The sequence below is a fragment of the Ambystoma mexicanum genome, chromosome 3q (assembly GCF_040938575.1).
Source record: "Ambystoma mexicanum isolate Mex_15411 chromosome 3q, UKY_AmexF1_1, whole genome shotgun sequence".
Lineage (NCBI taxonomy): Eukaryota > Metazoa > Chordata > Amphibia > Caudata > Ambystomatidae > Ambystoma > Ambystoma mexicanum.
Genome location: NC_090926.1, coordinates 33646297 through 33661096, shown reverse-complemented (window position 1 = coordinate 33661096; position 14800 = coordinate 33646297). Strand labels below are relative to the sequence as shown.

Sequence of the window (14800 nt, the reverse complement as noted above, 5' to 3'; positions counted from 1 at the left end):
CAGTACGCAGGAGGGTTCGGCTAAGCTTGGAAAGCACTAGTCCGGCTTTCTGGCCAAATCAGGCTGAGGTAATCACACACTGGCTCCAGAAAGCACTCCTGTGGCGCGATTCTGATGAAGAGGGTCAAATAGGAAAGGGCTGTGTTGAGGCGCAATAAGACTATTGTATATTCCGCCCAATTGTCGCCACAAATACTAGCAGCTATTACCCACACACTCCAGACTACACTGCACTGGCCACCACTGCAAGCCCGCCTCCAAAGCCCGCTGCGTTAACGCATATACCAAGCTGTCGCCAGGCACACTTCCTCCTACCCAGCAGACAAAAACACCATCGCCGGCGGTCAACGCATCGCAAAAAGTCAACTCCTAACCAGACTAGAGCAGCAGAAATGCAAACAAGCCCGAGGAACCTCATGCCCCTTAACACATTTCCACCCACATGAAATTTAGAAAAGACTTTGGACGACATCACTTCACATACCAGGAGATATACCACCTTGAACCCACCCAACCCAGTAGTCCTCCCGATAACCACACTCTAAAGCAGGACCACCAATACTCCCACTCCCCACTGTTATATGTTTCCCACTAACTGCGCATGTTACCTATCGCCCGCTACCTTAAATGGTTCAGTTAAAGGGACTGTTCCTCCTGTAACCATCGAATGTATGCCCAGGAACCCAAGCCATGTAAGCGCCCCACTCCTTCCCCAAAATAGATTTGCACCCAATACACAAAATAATGTAAACACGTTCACATATTGCTTCCGGATGTCTGGGTTGCGCATCGATTTTGATGGCGGCATCAACTACGCTGCATGATGTGCTACAAATGGTGCGCACGTTTTCCTAATGTGCTTTGCAGACGCATTTTGAATGTGTTCGTACAGAGGATATTGGCACTATTTTTTCCATGCCATCCCACATTCAGTATTTCAATCCACATTGGGCGAACAGTGCACACAGCGCAAACAGGCAGCCGTTCAAACATGTCCGAAGCATGTCAACGCTAGCAGGTCACCCCTGCGTCGTAGGCTCGCAGTCTTTGCGCAAAGACAGCACACCTGACAGGAACTGCGCAGGACTTATTGCAACTGCAATGTTGCCCTTCACCGCCACCAACCGGTTGCCCTGACTTTGCACGTGTTTAATGCGTTCATAAGAGAGGCAGCACAGTGGAGCTGTGTTCTCTGGTTTTCCCTGCACACCTCTGGCTCGCAGCATGGTCCTGTGCTCAACAATGAAAGTGGTCTTTCTTCCTGCATGAGACCAGTTGCGCTGTAAATTGATTTTACACTGTTGTATTTCTTATTCTGAGAATACGTTCTTTCCAGCTGTTGTGAGTTGGTAGTACCATGTACACATTCCTTTTCGTCCCAGTTATTGCCTGTTAGTTGATCTGGTTGCCAGGCAACATTGTTTCCGCTGCTCTTTTAGCAGCACGTTACTGCGTTCGCGCTTACCCGTCAAGAGCGCAGAGCGCTGTTGCGCAGCCCTTCACTTCTGCAGGGCTGTGTCCTTTTATTTTCCCAGAATTCTTCAACCTACTCGTGTTTGTCCAAATGCAGTCCCACTCACCTCCTCACTGGGTGCATAGAAAGTACGTCAGGCTTTTGCTTCACGGACGGAAGGCCGGCAGCTGGTGGGGCCTTCACAACCGGTAGCTTGTCACCAGACGTAATGATGAGTTGGTGCCAATAGGTAGATAATGGGATTTTTATTAATATTTATGAAGGAACTTACATGAAGGCCCCCACAGCCCCCACAACGTAGCATCCACCAGCAATCGCTCTCCCTGGAATCTCACAGGCAAGACCGCGGGGGATTCCATAACTATGTGTGTCAGATGTCACAAGATGTCTTTCTCAGCTGCCAGCAGTGCTGCCACAGTCACAATACTTCTTTTTTTAATTTGGGTTTTTGTAGCATGCAGTCATATCATGTGTGGGCCCTTAGTGAGCTTGAAGAGATGAAGAGATGAGGAGTGACATAAGGCAAGGAAGGAGATGGGTGAGGAGGGATTATCCCGTGGTAAATCCATTGTCAGCAGAGGTGCGACAAGAAGCCAAAGAGGCATGGGGAGGATAAAGGGTGGACATTTCAGGAGACAACTTCACCTTCCAGTTATCCATGTCTAAAAAAAGTCCTGCAATTAGTTTACTTCAAGCGCATTTCTCATTACGTCTAAACGCTTGACGAGTCAGTTCAGGGATGCTGCTTGGAAATGGGCAGTCTTGAGCGATTCCCAGGAATTTATGATCATTGTTTTCCAGTCTTACGTTCAACGCTATGTGGTTACATGGACTGGATCCGATCCCCGCCAAGCATCTTCCTCCATCACATTTCAGCTTCACTGAGTCTTGGTTAAACAATCCAGCGGTAGATGAGTGGAGCTTTCTTGGTAGGTTGTAGAGTTGAAGGTATGTAGTGAGGTGTTTGGGACCCAGTGCTCAGCATGCTGGATGCGCGACACCCAGTGCCACCGTTTCAACCCTTAGTTGAATCCGGAGCGCGTGGAGTGTTTTGAGCGCGCTTCGTGCTTTTTAAAGTTAAGGATCCACTGCTGTGTTCCAGATCACATGCAGTCAAATTGACAGCTCAGAATAAATGCTGTTGCTAAAGTCTTTCTTCTAGTGCACTAAGGCGTGAAACACACATATCTTGTACTGTACTTTAAGGGGTGGTATCACACTTACGAGCATGTCTAGTTGGCAGTGACAGGTTTCAGACAGTTGTGTTTATTTGTGAGTCGAAGGACACGTTGGTGTCCAAGGTTATGCTAAGGCGTCTAACACAGGTTATAGGGGCAGGATGTGTCTCCTAATGGAGGAGGCCAGGCAACAGGTAAGTGGGCAACACACGAGCCACAGATCCAACCCTGTCTTTGAGGTGGCCAGGGCGAGGTTGCTCTCTTGCATCCAGGTCTAGATGGCCACAGATCCACGCCTGTCTTTGAGACGGCCAGGGTGAGGTTGCTCTCTTGCATCCATGCCTAGATGGCCACAGATCCAACCCTGTCTTTGAGGTGGCCAGGGCGAGGTTGCTGTCTTGCATCCAGGTCTAGATGGCCACAGATCCAAGCCTGTCTTTGAGACGGCAGGGTGAGGTTGCTCTCTTGCATCCAGGTCTGGATGGCCACAGATCCAAGCCTGTCTTTGAGGCGGCCAGTGTGAGGTTGCTCTCTTGCATCCAGGCCGAGATGGCAACAGATCCAAGCCTGTCTTTGAGACAGGCAGGGCGAGGTTGCTCTCTTGCACCTAGGTCTAGATGGCCACAGATCCAAGCCTGTCTTTGAGGCGGCCAGGGCGAGGTTGCTCTCTTGCATCCAGTCTAGATGGCCACAGATCCAAGCCTGTCTTTGAGACGGCCAGGGCGAGGTTGCTCTCTTGCATCCAGGCCTAGATGGCCACAGTTCCAAGCCTGTCTTTGAGACGGCCAGGGCGAGGTTGCTCTCTTGCATCCAGGCCTAGATGGCCACAGATCCAAGCCCGTCTTTGAGACGGCCAGGGCGAGGTTGCTCTCTTGCACCTAGGTCTAGATGGCCATAGATCTAAGCCTGTCTTTGAGACAGCCAGGGTGAGGTTGCTCTCGTGCATCCAGTCTAGCTGGCCACAGATCCAAGCCTGTCTTTGAGACGGCCAGGGCGAGGTTGCTCTCTTGCATCCAGGCCTAGATGGCCACAGATCCAAGCCTGTATTTGAGACGTCCAGGGCGAGGTTGCTCTCTTGCATCCAGGTCTAGATGGCCACAGATCCAAGCCTGTCTTTGAGACGGCCAGGGCGAGGTTGCTCTCTTGCATCCACGCCTAGATGGCCACAGATCCAAGCCTGTCTTTGAGGCGGCCAGGGCGATGCTGCTCTCTTGCATCCAGGTCTAGATGGCCACAGATCCAAGCCTGTCTTTGAGATGGCCAGGGCGAGGTTGCTCTCTTGCATCCAGGCCTAGATGGCCACAGATCCAAGCCTGTATTTGAGACGGCCAGGCCGAGGTTGCCCTCTTGCATCCAGGCCTAGATGGCCACAGATCCAAGCCTGTCTTTGAGACGGCCAGGGTGAGGTTGCTCTCTTGCATCCAGGCCTGGATGGCCACAGATCCAAGCCTGTATTTGAGGTGGCCAGGGCGAGGTTGCTCTCTTGCATCAGGTCTAGATGGCTACAGATCCAACCCTGTCTTTGAGGCGGCCAGGGCGAGGTTGCTCTCTTGCATCCAGGCCTAGATGGCCACAGATCCAAGCCTGTCTTTGAGGCGGCCAGGGCGAGGTTTCTGTCTTGCATCCAGGTCTAGATGGCCACAGATCCAAGCCTGTCTTTGAGGCGGCCAGGGCGAGGTTTCTCTCTTGCATCCAGGTCTAGATTGTCTTTGAGGCGGCCAGGGCGATGTTGCTGTCTTGCATCCAGGTCTAGATGGCCACAGATCCAAGCCTGTCTTTGAGGCGGCCAGGGCGAGGTTTCTCTCTTGCATCCAGGTCTAGATGGCCACAGATCCAAGCCTGTCTTTGAGACGGCCAGGGCGAGGTTGCTTTCTTGCATCCAGGCCTAGATGGCCACAGATCCAAGCCTGTATTTGAGACGGCCAGGGCGAAGTTGCTCTCTTGCATTCATGCCTAGATGGCCACAATTCCAAGCCTGTATTTGAGACAGCCAGGGCGAGGTTGCTGTCTTGCATCCAGGTCTAGATGGCCACAGATCCAAGCCTGTCTTTGAGGCGGCCAGAGCGAGGTTGCTCTCTTACACCTAGGTCTAGATGGCCATAGATCCAAGCCTGTCTTTGAGACAGCCAGGGCGAGGTTGCTCTCTTGCATCAGTCTAGCTAGCCACAGATCCAAGCCTGTCTTTGAGACGGCCAGGGCGAGGTTGCTCTCTTGCATCCATCCTTGAGGCAGCTGGATATGCCAGTGGCGTTGCTTCCATCTTTCTCCAATCGCGACACTGTTTGGGATAACAAAACAAAGGAGGTCCCAAAATGGTGTATTGATTAATTCCAATCCCCTGTATATACTGTAACACACCCACGAAAAATCCAAATCGTTCCCGAGTGCCCTATTGAGTCTTTTCTCACTCTTTTGTGTCTCGAAATAATTATTTTTCTTTTTTCATTTTCTAATTTTAGAAAAATGGTAGTGGGCCTTTACTACACTAAGCACAAAAGTCAATATTTGCTAAACAGATCCTCGTGTCTATGTTTTTACACACAGGCCCAGATGATCTCATAAATAAAGTTTAAGTAGTCATCTCGGATGAGTCACTATCACATTTATCATAAATTACAAATATGAGTGGACTGTGTCACACTCAAACTCATTGTTAGTGTTAGGGCAGGCATCTTCTGCAATCCCTTTTTTAGACAGGTGGCGCACCAGCAAAAACGAGGGCTTTGCACCGCACACTAAGTCCAGCAGCTTTTTGTGGCGGGGGAGATAGTGACTCAAAAGGGCTCTCAGGAATTGATTTGGATTCTTACAATTTTCTGTTACAACACTATTTGGGATTCGTCCACACCGTGTGGCAATAGCATTCCAAACTTTTCAATAAGGCTGGCTAATGCCTCATGGAAGCATTGAATCCCCATGGTGATAAGGCGAGGCTCGACGAATGCGGAATGGAAGTGGCTCTCAGGGGACATAGCCAGTTTTAACATGGTATTTGGTCATAGAGAAAGAAAGTTAGCCAAGTCTATCCATCCCATGTTGTGTTTTAGAGTGCAGCGAATAACCTTATGGCCCATGCTGTCATAAGCAGCCGACACGTGTAGGAGAATTAGATCGGCAGGTTGGTTCTTGCCCAGAACCATGAGTATTCCTTCTTTATTGTCTCTCTGTGTGGATTTGGTGCTTCTCTTCTGTCTGACCCAGATTGGCTACCCTGGAAGAATAGGTTTGTTTTGTACAATGTTGGAAATTCAGGCAATTTTATCCAGGATTTGGCCTTCACATGGCCAGGCGGCGATAGGACAGCATCACTATGTGATCTTGAGAATGGACCAAGCTTTCTCTAGATACACTTCCAAGGCAGTCGGGCTGAGTATTCTCATTGTGGCCGGTGGGGAGAGAGGATTGCCCAGATGAAGTCGAATGATGTCAGAGACCACAGCAAAAAAAACCTGGTTTGCAAGTCTACGGCACCAAGTTGCCATGCCTGCAAATCTTTCCAACATCCATCCATTGTATTTTTCCTAAAACAAACCCAAACAGCACACAGTGAAGGGATTTATCAGGGGTCAACTTTAAAGAAGGGACTGGGACTAACTACGAAGTTTAGGTTGACCAAGAAGGGAGCATGAGAGGTGCGCTACGCAAGTGTACCATGGGAAGGTCCCTACAGTAAGACGTGTAATCAACCAGATGGATGACAGGACTGGGGCAACATTTGATACAAACAAGCCAGAGATCTCTCGACAGTTCTGGTGGAATCAAGATATGTACACACTTAGTTTCCAGATGAGAAGCTTTGCCAGCACATTTTAAGTTCTGTGCTTCAGTGTTTGAATGGATTTTCACTACATAAACAGATGTATGCATGCATAAGGAGTTCTGTCTTGAGGACTGTTCACAAAGTACATGTTTGTGAAGGAGTATGTTTCTTACCTGTAGCTCCTGTTCTCCAGCATTTCATCTTCCATGGATTCACATGTTACGAATATTCCCTGTCGTCAGGCTGGGAATCCCCGATAACCTCTGTAATCCATTATATAATAAAGTAAGAGACAGCTCAATTTAGTATTCTATCATTGTCCCTTTGGGTGAATTTGGACTCAGCCAATGGGACGTCGGAGACCCAGCCCCACCCTGGAGGCCATCTGCAGATTCTAACCCTGGATTATCTGACATTATTGTGACTTTTCTCTACTTGGGTTGGATGGAGGGTGCATGTGAATCCATGAAAGATACCAATGCTGGAGAACAGGAGTTACAGGTAAAAAACATGCTCCTTCTCTAGCCTTGGATCTTTCATGGATTCACATGCTTATAATACAATATACAGCAGTTTAATGCAGACAGCAAGGCGGTGTAACGGGAGAAAGGCCTATCTTATTATTAAAAAGGCTTTGTAGCAGCACTCTTCCAACTCTTGCTTCCGTGTCGTTCTGCCCTTCGAGGCAGTAATGTTTCACAACGGTATGCAGCGCCACCTAGGTAGCTGCTTTGCAAATGTCAGCCAGCGGTATACCAGCCCACATTGCTGCCAATGCCCCTTCTGCTCTGGTGGAAGGAGCCCAAAGCAGCCCCGGCAGTGATCTCTTTGCTTCCGCATGACCTCTGGAGATAGCAGACGTCACCCATCATGCCTTGTTTGGAAATGCTCTTACCTTTGTTTGGAGGACCAAAAGCTACAAACAATTGCAAGGAGAGACAAAACTGTTTTGTTCTGTCTATATAACATTCATGGCCCTACGGAGATCTACCGAATGAAGGGCTGTCTCCTCTGGTGTGGTTGGTTTTGGGAAAAAAGCTGGTCAGACTATAGGCGAGTGTAGATGGAAGTTGGTGAGCACCTTAGGGATGAATCGTGGATTAGTGCGTAGGATCACTTTATCTTTCGTGAAACAAAGACATGGTTGTTTTATAGATAATGCCTGCATTTCTGATATTCTCCTGACTGACGTTATTGCTATGAGATAGGCCCCGCCCACAACACGTATCTAATGTGTGCAGTAGCCATGGGCTCAAACGGTACCTTCATAAATTCTGCAAAGACTGTGTTTAAACTCCCTTGTGGTGCCAGTTTGTCTTTGGTGGGTGTTATACCAGCCTGGCACCATAGAGCGTAATTTGGCCTTCCCTTCTACTGTATCTGAAGATTGCGGCCAGATGGACTTTAATTGACGAGTGCAGCAGGCCTTCCTGTGCTAGGCCCAGTAAGTGTGGCAACAGCGACGTTTATAGGGTCTAACTGTTGTTGCGTGGACCGTGTGCAGAACCAAGTTAATTTGCACTAGTTAGACTTGTATGTGGACTTTGCTATGGTCGCGTTTAGAATGTCTACAACCTTGAGGCATTGGTATATGGCCAAATTCTATGAAGTCTGGTCATGCGTTGAGGCACAGGGATCCCAGGTCGTGGTGGAGGACTTGTCCGCTGTGTTGGAATGGCAAGTCTGACGCTCTGCCCACGGGAAATTGGTTGGTCTCTCATTAGATGTAGAAGATCCGATTACCAGGTTTGTCTCGGCCAAGCTTGGGCTTTAAGGATAAGTTTATATTGGTAGATCGTCAGCATGTGAACCTCTCTGCGTATTAGTGGGAGTGGGGGAAACGCGTACGCGAACATCCCCTCCCAGGACAGTGCGAAAGTGTCTCCCAGCGAGTCTTCCTACAGGTACCTGCTAGGGTATTTGGCACACGTCTTGTCCCCTCGAGTTGCAAACAAGTTTATTTGTGGCGTGCCCCACCGTCTGAACACCATTTCAGCTGTCTGTCTGAAAGCTGCCATTTGTGGCATTGATTCACCGTCCTGCTGAGCTGGTCCGCTATTTGGTTTTGTTTTCCTGGCAGATAGAAGGCTTGTAACGTCATGCGCCTGCCGTTTGCCCAATGCCACAATGCTTGTGCCTTTCGTGACAATGTCCTGGATTGCGTACCTCCCTGATTCTGTATGTAGTACATGATGGTGATGTTGTCTGTTAACACCTTCACCACTGTCCCTTTGAGTATTGGCTGGAAGGAACAAAGTGCTTAGAACACTGACTTTAGTTCCAGGACATTTATATGTAGTGCTGACTCTTCTGCACTCCATTGGCCTTTTATGGATAAGTTGTCCACATGGGCTCACCATCCGGTCAAGGTAGCGTCAGTTACCACCATCTGCTGGAATAGGATGTCCGATAGAGACATTGCTTTGGTTATCTGAGTGGTATTGGCCACCACTGTAGCTGGTACGCAAGATGTGTTGTGACTTTCACCTTGTCGCTCCATGTGCCGCTTGTTTGCGACGATCGGTCTGACAGAAATTCCGGTTGCCTGCAGTGAGGAATGAGTGGAATGCATGATGACATTGTGCCCAGTAACTGCATGCATTTCAGTACTGATAGGCTGTATCCTGGTTAGAAACCTGGTTGGGAGGTGGGGGATCATCTCTGTTTTTTCATGTGACAAGCATACCAAGCCCCCATTGGTCTTGAATTGTGTCCCCAAGGAGACCAAAGTGTTTGAGGGCTTCATGTCAGATGTGTCGTAATTAGTGGCAATGCCTAGCTGTTTGAAGGTTTCCACCGTGTACTGGATCATGCTCTTTGCCTCTTTTTCTGCCTCCTCCCTGATGAGCCAATGGTCGAGGTATGGGTATACGTGATACCCCCCCATCCCTTCTCAGATATGCTGACGTCGGAGCCAAGCATTTTGTGAAAGTCCTGGGTTCTGCCCAAAGTCTGAGTGGTAGGACCTTGAACTGATTATGGCTGTGTCCCACGATAAATCTGAGAAACCTTCCGTGTGCCTCATGGGGTGGCAAATGGAAGTAGGAGTCCTGGAGGTCTAGTGACGTGAGCAAATGACCCTGCTGCACTGCCTTGATGACGTTGGCTAGTGTGATCATTCTGAATTTCTTCTTCATGATGTACTTGTTCAGAGGTGTGAAGTCTGAGATAGGTCTCCAAGCTTTGTCTAGCTTTTTCACTACGAAAAACTTAATAGTACACGCATTTTCCTCTTTCGCACTCCGGGACCCTTTTGATGGCCCGTTTGAGAAGCATCTTTTGTACTTCTTCCATCAGGACGCATAGATAACGTTGTTGCTGGCTGTCTGGTGGTATTTGCAGTGGGGTTTTCTTGAATTCGAGAACGTGACCTTTTTCAATTATGTCTAATACCCATTTGTCTGTGGTTATTTCCCTCCATTGGTCGAAATTATTTTGGAGGTTGCCTCTCACCCTCTGTTGTTTCATGGGGGGTGGATGCTCCACAGAGTCAGGCTTGTTTTTGCTGCCTCCCTCTTTGGGAGTATGTAATCCTTTGATCTATATTGGTGTGTTTTCCTACACCTCTGGATATAATATGACCCCCTTTGATAGGGCTTTCCTCCCCTGGCTGTACCTCCTGACCGCCCTGATGTGCCCCTAAAAAGCTGAAAGGAGAGCATCCGTTTTTATTGCCTTAAGCGCCTCATCTATTTTGGGGCCAAAAAGCTGGTCTCTCTCAAATGGCGTGTCTAACACTTTAGCCTGCATGTCTGTTTGAAAATCCATGCATTTCAGCCTCACTTGCCTGCGTAACACTATACCATTCCCTATCTGCTTAAATCCTGTTTCTGCAATGTCAACTGCAGTATTAATAGTGTGGTTGGATGCTTCTTCGCCCTCCTGAAGTATTGCCAGTGCATCCTTCCGTTTATCCTCCGGCAGGTGTTTAAGTATTGGCGCCATTCTGTTCCACATTCGCAATCGTACCTCACCATGATCGCTAACGAATTTGCTGATTTAACAGTCGTTTCCCCAATAGCCAGTATCTTTTGTTCCAAAAGCATCCATCTTCCTGCTTTCGTTCTCTGGCGGGGCGGAGCATTTGGAACCCTGTGGGTGCGCCTTGCACCCTGCCACAGCAGAAACCACTGATTCTGGAGTTGGTTGTGACAGTAAACATTTTGGCAAAATATCTGGCACCCTAAATTTCTTTTCTAATCTGCCTTTGAGTGAGGCTCGTTAATTGTTTTTTTCATGAGGAGGAGACCCTCCTTTCACACGTGGTCCAAGATGGAAATGGACACGACCGACTTGGGTTTTTGTGCATTAGATTGAACAGAAAACAATCCTTCTTCTGCTCAGTAGGCGTTCATCCAGATTCCTCACATGCTTTCAAAATCATATTATGAAAAGCTCCCAGCTCACCCGGAGGGGATTGATTTGGTGCCTCATCTGGTACCGGGCATAGTGCCTCATCTGTTACCAGGTCTTCATCCGTGTCTTCTTCACCCCAATCATCTTGTGGTGGAGAACGGGCTGACGTGGCGTCTGTATCTGCTACATGTCCCTCGCTATCTGTTGTGAGGACCTCACCTTCTTCCTGTTCTCTCTACGAGTAAGGTTTTGTGACAGTTGACCTGTTCATATAATATTACGGTCACTCCGGAGAGCCACAGGACTTTGCTGTGGACCTTGTCAGGGACAACATTTGTAGCCCTGATGTAGATGCGTCTGGTGAACGAGCTCTTGTAGGAGATAGTCTTCGTAGCTTTATGGTCAACCTGTGCAGTGACGGAGATCTTCCCTGTGGCGAACATGAACGCAGTGGCGAAGGTAATCTTATTCATCCCCCTGATCTTCCTGGTGATGTTGGGATGTGCGCAGTGTTTCTACTGGCTTGGCTTTGAACTGCAGATGGCCCTTCCTGTGATGACAGCTGCTGCCTCTCAGGTGGTGTGTGTTCTTGTGCGGGTTGTAGCCTCTTGTCCAATTGAGCAACCAATGATTGTAGTGAGGGCAACACTTGTAGTGACAACAACATTTGTGGATTTGTAATATCCAGGTTTTGTTGAGCCCTAGGCTTTAGACCTCCCTCTGGTTCAGTGTGTGACTCCATTGTTTCTGATTGCGAGGCTATTTGCCTAGGTGATTGCAAGGCTATTTAGTCACCCAGAGTTCGTCGGGTATGCCCAAACTTGGGTCCCAAGCTTGCTGGGCCTAAAGACCCAAGCTACTCCTCACTGATGACGTCCAACGAGGCCGAACCATGTCTGGGGATGATTGTGATCTCGTGTAGAAGGGATGTGACCTAGCAGTTCGGGCTGAAGTGCCACTTTTGGGGTGGGACCAAGCCTGATTTGCATATGGTCTTTCCCCTTCTGTAATGGTTTTGCAGGTTGAAAATTATTGTCTGGAGGTGGCCGAGAGCTGTGCCCATAGTTCTGATGTGTTCAAAACCTTCCAGCCATCACCTTTCGGTTTTGCTTTAGTCACCCCGAGTGAGACGGGTATGCCCAGATGTGGGTCCCAAGCCTGCTGGCACTAGAGACCCAAGCTAATCTTCACTGATGATGCCCAATGAGACCAAAACATGTCTGGGGATTCTTGAGTCCTTGTGCAGAAGGTATGTGACCTAGCAGTTTGGGCTGGATTGGTGTCCAGACATTTGGTCGACTTAAAACTGGTTGAATGACATTTGGTCGACGCAATTTGGTCGAAAACCAAATGTGCGAATTTTTTTTTTAAATTATATATTTATTTTTCGGGTTTTCGTTTTTTAAAAAATGGGTTTTTAGAAAAAACAGGGGTGAAAATAAAAAAATAAAAAATTCGATCATTTGGTTTTCGACCAAATTGATTCGAGCATTTGTCTGGTCGACCAATTTTTTCGACCAAATGTCTGGTAACCGGCTGGATTGCCACCTTTGGGGTGGCACCAAACCTGAATTGCATAAGGTCTTTCCCCCTCAGTAATGGCTTGGCAGCCTGAACAACGGTGGTCTGGAGGGTTGCCCAGAGCTGTGCCCGTGGTTATGATTTGTTCAATACCTTCCAGCCATCAACCTTTGGTTTTGCTATCTTAAAACTGCTGCAGGTGTCAACACTGATGGTCCTTCCATGTAAGCTGATAAGAGGTACCCTCCTTCCCGGGAAACACTGAATGCAGACTTGTCTCTAAGGAGCTGTTAGGCTGGGTATTACCATGCATTATGTAACCCCCTGAACTGGTCAGGGAGTTACATAATGCAAGACTGATGTCATCTATTGCAGTGAGTTTGTCATGGAGGGCATCACATTTACTCGTGTGGACACTTGGCCAATGATCTGTGTGGTCAACTTTAGAGAAAATGTGGGCCCAGTACTGCCACTCTTAAAAAAACTAAAGCAACTTGCCTAGCTCGGAGCACCACATTCAATAGGAACATGACGGGGAAATGGGGAGGGGCATCATTAACTCATTCAAACTATCCAATCGGAGATGCTTTTTTCATCTCATAGTGAAAGTATTAGTCTGCATGTTCTTTCAAGTTGCGTATGGTGGCACGGTCTGAAGCCAAATGTGGCCCTGTGGCACCAATGAGCTCATCATTACACACATACACAAATGTCAAAGGTTGGGTTCAGTGATGGAGCCAGCTCCCGGCTTGGGAGGGCTTAAGCCCCCTAAATTGAGGAAGTTGGAGGCAAAAGACAGCACTCTGCTGTGATGCTCAGCCCAGGGATGCCAATGGGAAAGGGTTGCTACAGCAAGAGCCTGTCAAATGTCTCACCTGAGAGAGCAGAGTATTTATCTTTAAAAAATAATTAATGTGGCAGAAGTAGCAAATGTACAAAAAGGACAAAAGCATGCCCATGCATACTTGCAAATTGATCCGAGCATGTAGACCATTCCTAACTGAGACTAGCTGCATCACAATAGCCAACGCACTTATCATATCCAGGTTGGATTACTGTAATGCTCTATATGCGGGATCTAACAAGTACATTCTTGATAAACTCCAAACACTCCAAAATAACGCTCTTAGAGTAGCTTTAAATATTCCTAATAGATCTCATATCTCCACCTCCATAATAAATATCCACTGGCTAAAAATTAAGGACAGGATTGCCCTCAAAACCCTTTCTCACACTTCCAAATGTCTCAACAACATAGCTCCTCCCTACCTGGCAAACAGAGTCAACAAGAGAATCTCAAACCGTCCCACAAGAATGACTAATGCTTACACCTTAGTGGTGCCCAGATACAAAAAGAGCACAGCCGGCAGTTCCAGCTTTCCGGTCATAGCTGCCCAAACTTGGAACAGACTCCCTTTAGATCTCAGAACGGACCAACCTTACCCTAGTTTCAGGCGGAATGCCCTTACCTGGATACGCTCCAATGATATTTAACTCGACCACCTCTCCTTACTAGGACCCTTCGCTTGCCACCTTGCTACCCTTTCCGCTCTGCCTAACCGAACTTGCTTCTGGCATCTGCTGCTAGCATCTAGCAATGCCACTGTCAATGCCACGGTCCCACCTGGCCCTCGAGACCTCCGATGATTGTAACTATGTCACCCGGCTTCTGTTCACCGGCTTTAACTGTATCTTCATACTCAGTTTGTACATGTACTTTGCTTCCTAATTGTACTGCATGACTGTAACCTCCTGTAACTAAGTTCTCAAGTATCCTTGTAATGTCTGCGCCCAGCTACCCACGGGTTTGGTCTTGCGCTATACCAAATAAACAAACAAACAAACAAACAATATACCCCCAATGATTAAACCAAAGGCTTAAATCCTGGTTGCAGCTTTTAGATGTCCCATGCCTCCTGTGAGGAACAGCACCATCCGCACGGGGAGTGTGCGCTCACCTGGGCTTTTTGGAAATTTTGTAATGAAATGAAATGTTGGGAGATCAACCTGCAGAAAATGTGCGGGGCTAATCCGCACACATTTTCCTATGCTCGCCACACAACAAACACATAGTCAAGTGTTCTCTGGGGGGGACACAGCCTACAGGCACAGTCCTCCTGTCATGTTCAGCTGGAATGTGACAGCCATGGGTACATCAAAGCATCTCAGGAAGGGGGAAGGCACACCTTCCTCCTGCCATGCGCAGCTTAATTGAAATATCAAAGGCTCCATGGATCCGCCCTGCTCATTGTCAGTTCTCTCTGGTGGCAGTGCATACTGATGAGAGTTAATTGAAGCAGGCCTGGGAAGGGGCCTGGTCACAGAACTAACAAAGGGAAGGAAACCCAACACCTTTTGGATATGAATCTGTGTTAACTGAAGTCAGCACCCACCCCTTAGTATGAAGGGCGGTGAATGGCATGTCTGGGACAACTGTTTACAATAGGCAACCACTGCAAGGGGACCCCCTTTCAAAAGGTAGGATTATGTGATTTGATGGAGACAGAAAGT

At 48.2% G+C, this 14800-nt stretch overlaps 1 protein-coding gene across 1 annotated transcript in view; it reads left to right on the top strand.

Annotated features, from left to right (window-relative positions):
• The window catches only part of CACNG2 (calcium voltage-gated channel auxiliary subunit gamma 2), a 530677-nt gene that overhangs the window by 112410 nt on the left and 403467 nt on the right, over nt 1–14800 (top strand). The gene's annotated exons all lie outside the window — the stretch shown is intronic.